The 10,583-nt window shown below is 28.2% G+C and overlaps 1 protein-coding gene across 3 annotated transcripts in view; it reads right to left on the bottom strand.

Moving 5' to 3' along the window:
* LOC102601182 (beta-1,3-galactosyltransferase 15) overlaps positions 1–2,659 on the bottom strand; it is a 7,187-nt gene extending 4,528 nt beyond the window's left edge. The window contains exons 1-3 of one of the 3 annotated variants that reach the window (XM_015312181.1): positions 2,484–2,620; positions 2,309–2,369; positions 1,581–1,774 (exon numbers count right to left, since the gene is read on the bottom strand). The gene's annotated coding sequence lies outside the window, so the exon portion shown is untranslated. Of the gene's footprint in view, positions 1–1,580; positions 1,775–2,308; positions 2,370–2,483 lie in introns of all 3 variants that reach the window. The other 2 variants (XM_006355042.2, XM_006355043.2) reach the window with 2 other exon arrangements.
* Between the last annotated feature and the right edge of the window lie 7,924 nt (positions 2,660–10,583).

Genomic DNA, 10,583 nt, shown 5'->3' with positions numbered 1-10,583 from the left:
CATTCAGAATGTCTGATATTTGCTTCTTTTTTTTTTTTTTGTAATAGTTGGGTCAGCTCTTGGACTTGCGCTTTAATAAAATGGTCCAAGGGACCAAAAAGTTAACCAAAAAAAAAAAGTACATGCTAATGAGGAGAAAAGAACCACAACCAACTTGAAGCGCAACACCAAATCTTAATCATGTGAGTCCAGACTCAAGTGTTAAATCAGTTAAGGTTATTAGCACAGTCCAAAAGCCAAAAAGAAACGATGTTTGTTTCTTCAGAACACCAAATAAAGCACACACTATTACATTGCTCCCGTATTGGAGGCCAAATACTGATGGTAGGTGAGATGAAAAATTGTCTAATATGAGACTATAGATTCATGTACACTGCCTAAGGAAACGTCGAACCTAGTTGACTGCTTGGCTGATGATCAATTTGGGGGCATGTTCTTGAACATCAAAAGATGTAGTTTTCCAAGAATGAATTGAACACCTAAAGGACTTATGCTTTAATATAAGTCCCCTATCAATGGCTAATAAATTTAACAGAGAGATTGGTTCTAAATAAAGGAACAAAGTGCTCCAAAGCAAAGATGCCAACTTTCTCTTTTGATAAAGGGAAAGATAAGAACTTGAATGCAGAAGAGTATGTTCCAAGCTATATAGTGAAATAGTAAGGGCAGCAGGCAAGAAGCGGTGTCTGCAGTTTATATAACTTGGAGAAGTTTCAGTAGTATTTTAATAGCAAAGACAAGAAAAAAAAAAGTCTGTCAAACACACTAAGGCCAGCCAAGTCAAGAGAAAAGATTCGAAGATTATATATAAACACAAATGAATCATAACCGTCCTATTTTGTTATACGAAGGTGATAATATTATCTTTTCTGCCTGATATTCTTAGATAAAAAAATAAAGGAGAAAAAGAGGCTCTCAAATTAAATAACTAAACATCTATAAACCTGCCATTTGACAATCCTAATGAATTTCTGGTTCCCTTTCTGAGTGTATTTAACTTTTATTAACAGGATCATGTACCAGTGGAAAGAAATGGAAAGGAACATTGAAGGCTATCAGGAAAAGGAATAGTATCAAACTCTATCTAGAGCATAAGAAGAGCTGAAAATGCTCTAAAATAAACATCCACACTAGAAAATAACAGAAAACAGAGTGGAAATTTTTATAGATAACAACTAGGTACTAATAAAAATATGATACTAGATTCTTGCCCTGTCGTCTGAGAAAATTAAATGCTTATAAACTATTTCCAAGATTTTACACCCTCAAATGCTATATTAAATTCTGCTTACTCTTCAATATATCAGTATTTTAAACTAAGATGTGCCACTGAAGCCAGCACCTGAAGTTACAGAATAAACAATTATCATAATAGACAAGAACAATTTAGATCGGCACAATGCGTGAGAACCATCAGTACTCAACTGCCAATCTCCACCAGTTTTCAAATGCAGATCTCAATCTCAACAAAACACAACACCAAAGAAAAAAGAAACAGTGCAAATACCTAACATAAAGACAATAAAAAATGGAAGAAGTATGAGCATCAAACTTGAGAAAAAACAAAAGGAAAAACTTACTTAATCATACTCGGAGTTTACATAAGTACATTTCCTCCATATTCACTAGAAAAGCCTACAAATTAGCTTCTCCAGACTCCGGAGACGCCACTGCGGTCTGCAAATTCACATTAATCGAGCAACTAATCCTAGAGTGCCGCAGTTTCCTTCAATATGAAGCACAATGCACAAATCTAACAGCTTAAACCTGAAAGCTAAACAGAAGAAACTTCCGATTAAAACTCAAAACTGCTATAAAAAATCAACCGACACTTTCTACTTCCAAAAAAAGCGATTTTAACAACAAAGCATACAATTACGCCGGAGAAGCTAAAAATTAGAAGAAATTTCCGAAATGCACAGATCGATGAGCTTAAAACTGAAAAAAATAAGCAGCAAAACCAAACAAATTGAAGCAATTACGAACATTTTTCCGATAAATCACACTTAAATCCAAACTTAAAAACACTTCAACAACGATAACCGAGAAAAAACAAGCGTAAGTTCGAGAGTATTCCCGAAATGTACAGATCAAACTGAAAAGTAAGCAGCAAAATCCACAGTAAACAAATGAAAATTCCATTAAAAAATTTGAACAATCACAACTGCCATAATCAAAGACCGCGAACCTTTTCTACAATCAAACACGTAAAAAAAAAAATTAAAAATGCCGAAGAGTAAGAAATTACGAGAAAAACTCGAAAAAACACACTTAAATCCAAACTTCAAAGCATTAAAACTCTGAATACCGAGAAAAACGAAGCGTATCTCGAGAGTGTTCCCGAAATGTACAGATCGAACTGCTTAAAACTGAAAAGTAAGCAGCAAAATCAGCACTAACAAAGGAAAATTCCAGTCAAAAAATTTGAACAAACACACGGTTGCAAACATTTTCTAATATCAAAAACGAAAAAAAAAAGGTACCTGGAGAATGGTGAGAATAATTATGCCGGAGAAGTTTGTTGAAGAAACACTTGGATTTTGTTAGCACTAGAAATGAACAATGAAAGAGTTAAAAGAGAGAAAAAAAAACAGAATTGAGAGAGAAGCTTAAAAAAATAAAATTAGAGAGAGAAAGATGATTTATATATGGGCCCGTTGTTGCATCGCTGTCGCTTGGACTTGACTTCTAGTCTTACACCAAATTAAGGAAAAATCGAAAGGAACGCGGAGGGAAAAATACATTTCAACTAATTAATTAATTTTAATTGACCATCCTTAGTTGGATGAACGGGCTCGTCTAACCTTGATCTTTTCTTGAATTCTCAAAAAGAAATATTGATATTAAAAGCTTTGAAAAAGTCGGACTAGAGGAGCACTTATCTAGATACAACGTTCATTTTGGACATACACCAAAGGTATGTCCTTTTGCGTACTCTCATTAATAATGCCCACCTCGATTATGAATTAAATTCAGCTCATAGACAGCTCTAGAAATTGTTATCATACTTCTACACTTAATTAATGATAATTTAAGTGTATGAAAATAATGAATAGTAAAAGCTTCTTTAAAATGATTTTCATGATACATAAATTTGAATTTAATGAGGTCCCAAACCTTATTTAAGAGGTGAAAGAAACAAAAATAAAATAAGAAATCATTCAAGTATTAATTATACTAAATTCCTCTTAATAAAAACTATAGACCTTAGTTATTGTTAGAAAAAAAAGACTTCTTCGTTTCTATTTATTAAGTATAGTAAATTAAAAATATTTTTTCTCTTTATTTGTTCATTTTGACAAATTAATAAAATTTATTTATTTGTTTGTATTTTAAAATTTAATAGGTGATGAACTAAATTCAAATTTACTTTAATAAGTTCATCAGAACTTATTTTGTTTCTTTTTATTTTTTATACGTTGGTATTCTTTCATCAATTAATATATGTTAGACTTCGTCAATCTACAAAGCTCAATGTTGTAAATTTGTACTAATAAATTATGACGTGAACCAAATAAAATTTAACATGACTAGGTTCGAACAATTGACTCTTCATTTTGAATATTGATATTTTAAAATAAATTAAAAACTTGGTCTTTTAGCCACCAGTAACACATGTCCCCACACAAACCTTTTTAAAAAAAAGTATTCAAAGAAAATAACTTTACAAATTAAATTAGTATTGCTTAATATCAAGATGTTACAAACTTACATGTGTCGGTATAAAATAATTAGCATGCAATCCCATGTAAACTTTATAGAGGCCATGGTCTTTTAAAAAAAAATCGGAATTAGAACTTCGAAAATTAAGTTTGGGAAAAAAAATTAATTTAAAAATGTTAAAACGTAATTTATTTTTTTATCCCAAATTATTCAAATATTTAAATAACTTTGAATATTTTTTTTACTTTCAAAAATAATTTATCTATTTATTTAAATACTGATAATTTTTATGACCAAACACCTATCAGAGTAGGTTAGGATTTGATTTCTATGAGTAGAAATACGAAAATTATACAGTAAAATGTACTTACTTCTCAAATAAACGTATATATATTTATTAATCGTAATTAAATGAAAACTATATATAAAAATTTTTGTCCACTTTTCTCATTGTGGTAAAAAAGATACTATTTCATAATCATGATTTCACTTTTTCTTTTAGGAGAAAATTAAAAAGAGAAATCAAATAAGAGACTTGAAAATAAAAGGAAGGAATCAAGATGGTGCATATGTACAACTATTCCAAGGTGCACAATTTGTCTAACTTTTTCAAAAGTTAAAAAAATAATTATTTCGTTAAAACTCAAAACTTTATTGAAATATAAACATTTGAATATTTGCCTAATCTTTCTTAATTTATATGGTCTATGTGGATAAATTTGAAGATTCATTTGAAACACCGATAAAAATGTCATTTTCTTTCCTAAGAAAACATTTCATTTTAAATTCCAAAAAAATATTGAAATCTCTCCTCATACGTTTGTCCAAAATAATTAAGATTACTAATTACACTAATTGTTGTTCAAAAATAACTTATTTAACACACAAAAAATCAATGTTTCCTAAATTTTGTCTCCACCCTTACTACTTGTAGAAAAGTATAATGCTCCACGTCTTAATATTTGCACATACAATTCCTTTTGATGCACAAAAATTAAATTATCTAACTTCTATCTCTACCCTTTCTATTTGTAGAAGATTTAAGGCTCCAAATATTGACTTAATATTATTTGCACACAATTTCTTTCAACAAACAAACTATCTCTAGACATAGCAACAAAAAAGATTGATTGATATAATCACATTCTATTTTAATTTTGTATCCTAACTTACAATAAACTAACTCTAAATAGCAAAATGAAAAGTAAAATTGATCTGCACATTCTTTTATCCATAACATAGAAGAGATTGATCACAAAGTCAAATTACCCTCCCTTTTTAATCAGGTGAAGAAGATGAGAATTATGGTTAGATGAGTCAAGACTTAGCTAGACAAATAAAAAAGAACAATATCTTATAACAATATGACTGTATCTTTAATTTTTCTTTCAATATCTTCTATGAAAAGAAAGGATTTTTTTCCTCGCACCGATTATCACGAAGAAATAGTGAAAAAGGGAAAACAAAAAGAAGTAATTTGATTTTTTGATGTTAGTTGTGACTGTGCTTTCTAGTATTTTAGTTTTTGTAGCCTCGTTTGGTAAACAAAAAAAAAAAAAAAAAAAACCTTAAACTGAAAGCAACAAACTACAAGCCACAATATTAATTAGTTAGCTTTAACTTATAACTTTTTTTTTCTTTTTTTTGGTAGGGACAAGATAGTGTCGGTCAAATTAATAAAATAACATTACACATATTATTGTAATAACTTTTTGGTAACACAACAACAATATCAAAGTAAAATAAAAATAAGAATATAAGATTGAATATATAGGTTAAAAACCAATATATAGAAAATATTTAGAATAATGTGTTGATAAATGCATGGAGATAAAAAAAAAAAAAGTTTTAAAAATGAGTTCACCTAATACAAAAAGTTCATGGTTGTTTAATGGGATGCTATACCTTATAATTTTGGTTAAAACTCATAAAATTGTGATATTTTAAACTAATTTTTTTTGGGTATACTATCATTTAATTATTATTTTTGAAGCATAATATTCACGGAACATGTCATCAAAAAGTGTGTATAGAAACTATATATACAGACTAAAACCGTAGAGTTACCAACATAGGTTGTAGTATAGTGATGAGACTGCTACATGATTTCATGCGGGCTTCGAACACCGAGCGAAAAAAAATAAAATAAAAATAGAGTTATAATACAACATTAACACGTATGGAAAAAAAAACTTCCCTTTTTTTATTTTTGTGAAAAAAATTTAGTTAGACAGCTCCTAAATCCTAGTAGTTTAACTAGAGTTATTAAATGATATTAACATGTACTAGAGTAAATATTTTAATATATAACATAATACAAAAATTAAGGGGAAGAATTAAAAAAACAGTTGGTTTTTAAAAATTTTAATACAAAAATAATTGTCGGTGGGGCTAATAATAAACTAGACGTACCATCTAATGAATATTGACAGTTGCATTTATTTTAATTTTTAATTTTTCATTTATTTCATGAACCTACTTGCCATTGTGCTCCCTCAAACCAAACCAATTACTCAAGCAAGAAAGAAAAAATAGAGAAAAAAAATAGATTAATTATTTGAGTTAGTTGGGTTCTTCTTTATAAGTTTTGTTTTTCAAATTTGTAAAGGGAAAACTACTTCGAGAAATTACATTTTTCTTAGTTATGTTAAAATTTTAATTTTATGTACTGATGCAATATGATGATTCGCCTAATTTTTTCAGGTGTGTTCACTTTTTATATTTTGACACTTACTAAATTTTTTTTTTACTCTGCTCCATTACTTAATGATAGAGTAGAAAAGCTTTTTTGCAATTGATCATTGGGCTTGGCTTGGATAAAACATTTCAAAATAGGTATGAAAAGGAAATATAATATAATAAAGAAGCAAGAGAAAATAATAAGGAAAATAACACCAACAACAATAACTAATACAGTAAAGAAAATAACAAGAAACAAAAAATCAAAAAACAAGATAATAAAAAAAATGATACTAAATTACTAATAATAATATCAATAAAGAAAACTAAATTAAACAATACTCAGTCACATACTAACTTTGTATCATAATCTTCTACCTCAGTAATTATTAAGTTACTATCCATTGTGTTGTCAAATATCAAAAACATATAGTAGTAATATAATATGTGTTGTACTAGTGTTTTAAAGTTCCCTTGTTTTACCCGTAAGTTGTCTATTCTCTTATTTTTATTTAATTAATAAAAATAATAATTCAAAGTTTTATTTTGACTTGTAACCCTAAGTTACGATAGATGGTGAGAGGGCTGCTCAAAGTTGGTGAAGGATTATTCTATTTTTGTTTATATCCATGGTATCCAAGTTAGCTAGTTTGGACAAATATTAATTAAAAGGTCAAACAATTCATTTTATTGATAAAATATAGTAAAACTTATTGAAATCTCACTAGTTTAGGAGTTAAATATTTAGATATACGCTAGTATGCAATATTACTAATCTTATCAGATTTTGATGTTTCGAGATACGTCCAGATATATGTATCTTGAAATACATGGGTCAAAATTAGATTTAATTTGTTCTAGATATACTGTATTCAAGTGGATTCACATGTGTTTGGATACATAAACAAATCTCACTTGCCGCTCTCCTATCTTGCTCGCATATCTGGTATCCCAGGCGAACACTTTTCATAGAATATTGTAATCTAGTGTGATTCGCATGTATCTGAGATACATAGAGAAATCTCGCTCGCCTTCCTTTTGTTCTCTCTCGTTCTGGTATGAAAACTATTAATTAGTGAGATAAAATATAATTATTTCAAATTATAGAGAAAATTAATAAATAATCAAATATGGTAAGAATATTTGTGTATTAGATAGTTTTACCGTGAAATTATATATACAACAAACTAATGGATCTGGGTCAAACCCAAGCCCAACAATTCATGTATCTATTTTTTTTTTATAGTTTGCGTCTTGTTGAAAAAATTATAGCTTCGCCTCTAATTAACGATATAATATCTTCTCTAATTTGCACTATATAGTTTGTAAAGCTTCTATAAGCATAGCTTCTCTAATTTTTTATTGAACAAATTGCAAATGTAATGTTTGTTGGCAAGATTAATATAATGTTTTCTTCACTCAAAACAATTAAACAAAGAAGGATTTATTCATCTAATAAAAAATATAAATTATCAATGAAGTGTAGTCTTTATAATTAAACATGACTTTTTCTATAGAATACAATCGATCAAGGTTTATTCATCTTATAATATAGGATTGATTTGTGAAAATAATAGAGAATTTACTATTCCCAATTCTTGTGTGTCATATACTCAATATAATATACATTTTTTCTTTTTTCTTTTAAAATTGAGAAAAGGAAAAAGATTAAGCTAATTCAACTGCATCAGTGAAACGCATTATGATGGATTAATCTCCTATTTAATTTTTTTTTGGTTAGTTTTTCACCTATGCAAACGTTTCATTTTTAATAGTATAAATTATAGGAACCACATACTATAAGTACTAAATAACATCATATCCCTTCTAGTTTTCTATTTACCAAAAATCCCTTAAAAATGATGTTTGCGGGATACATAGCGTTGTGCATGGGATACATTAGGTTTGATACATTCCACATAGCGGGATACATAGCGTTGTACACGGAATACATTAGGTTTGATACATTCCACATAGCAAGATACATAGCATTGTGCACGGGACACATGTGGGATACATAGCGTTGTGCACGGGATACATAGCGTTTGATACATTCCACGTAGCGGGATACATAGCGTTGTGCATGGGATACATGTGGGATACATAGGTAAATAAGGGATTTTTGAAATTTTTGAAATAAATAGGGATAAATGAATATTAAGGTAAGTAAAGGAGTGTAGTTAAGTAATTTGTCCTTTTTAATAAACTAATGGGCCCAACAAAATCTAAAGCCGTAAATCAAGCACCTTTTCCCCCCAAATTCCTAAAATTACTCGGCACTTTTTCATACTGCAAATTTATTTTTAAATCCTAATATAAAACTAAGATAGTATTTTATTAGACATATATTTATATCATGTTTACTAATTCTTTTTATAATTTAAAATAATTATATATTATCTTATTAATTATTAATTTTATATAAGAAATTTTAAGTTATATACACCTAGATACATGCATTTTTGCTACCAGATACACTGAAATAGGGAGAGTAGCGAACAAGATAGTCTATATATCCAAATTCATGCGAATCACATTAGATACATCTATTTGGATTACCAGATACATTCTGAAATACAGATACACATGGAGAGAGGTGAGCGAGAGAGTAAGATTCATGCGAATCAACTTGAATATAGTATATGTGGAACAAATTATATCTAATTTTAACATGGGAAAATTGTATGAAATAACAAACTATTGATTCAAATTAAATGTTATAGCCATAGTTTATTTTAATTATAATTCGCAGCAAACACCCCATTTTTTTGCCATCTGATTCGGTATTCAATTAGCCATTTTATACATTTTGGTATAAAATATATAAAATGCGTTTGTGTTTGTATAAAGCGAGAGAAAAATGTATATACAAATACAAATACATATATTTTAGTCCTATATAATTATACAAATACAGATCTTATTATACAAATTACAATGTATAAATGAATTTATACAAAACTGAACAATTTGTATAAAACTAGATGTTTCTAGCGAATTATACAAATCAAAAGCTCCATAGCAAACAAAAAAATTGCTATGGAGCGCAATTATGCAAACTATAGCTATAACATACAAATATGATTTTTATGTTTGCTATAGGTGAAAGTTGCTCTTTTAACATTATATACTTGTCAGATACATATATACGAAATCTAAAGTCAGATAAGTTTCGTGATATTTGAAACTCACATGAAGAAAAGTAATTTACTTCTAAACTAATGAAATTTGTATTGTTTATCTGTAAAACTATTTAGGCACTTTCTCTTACGTCCATAAATTTTAGGTGTTGTAAAGATTTTCAATGATAAACTAGCATAGTTTGGAAACTACTGTATCTAATTATAAAATAAATTAAATAAGCTTTTTCCAGATGAACATGAAAATATGGTTAATGTGTGACAAATGTATATAAAATAAGGGATATTAGAGATAAAATTAAATAGAAGAAGATTAAAAGGTCAATTGATCAATTCTTTACTCTGAGAATTAGAGAGTTCATTTGTTTCTTTTCAATTGCCCACAATGCATCTTAATCCATCTTAATCGTTCAATTGATTAACTATCTGATTTTTTTCATTTTGTTAGTAACAGTTCGATTCCCTAGTTTATAATTCCCTCACCATCTCTCCTTCTCCTTTTCCCACCCCAAAATAAAATAAAATAAACGAACACAAAAATTCTATGATTGATAATAAATAATAGATTTAACAAGAAATACAATATCTTCTGTGGGAATATAATACATATTAAGAACACCAATGGGAAAATTAAAATGGAAGTTAATTGGATATATTAGGCCAAGGTTCTACTATTCAAAATGCGTTTTCAATTTTTTGTGATTTGTAGAATATTTATATAGACTATAGAGGTTTATAAAACTAATCTAACAATATGCTATAATTGAACATAAATGTCAATATCCTTACATGGGAGAGTCTCTATTTTATTAACCAGTTTATAGCTCAATCATTGTCACTCCAAAGATATTGTCTACAGTATGTATAACTAGGTTAATTTTTTCTTTGTTAAATTAGAGCATTATACATAAATACCATTATAATTCAACCACAAAATTTCATTAAAGAATTTTCTTCTTAAAGATATGTGTTTTGCTCCTTTTGTGCTATATTCACTTTCAATATCACATGAGTGGACTTAAAATGTATATTAAAACAAATACATTCTTCTTAAAAGATGCTTGAATAATCTCTTTAGATGAAGATTAGATTTTTAATGGT

This window comes from Solanum tuberosum, unplaced genomic scaffold (assembly GCF_000226075.1).
Source record: "Solanum tuberosum cultivar DM 1-3 516 R44 unplaced genomic scaffold, SolTub_3.0 scf00192, whole genome shotgun sequence".
Taxonomy (NCBI): Eukaryota; Viridiplantae; Streptophyta; class Magnoliopsida; order Solanales; family Solanaceae; genus Solanum; species Solanum tuberosum.
This window is presented reverse-complemented; position numbering and strand designations above follow the sequence as displayed.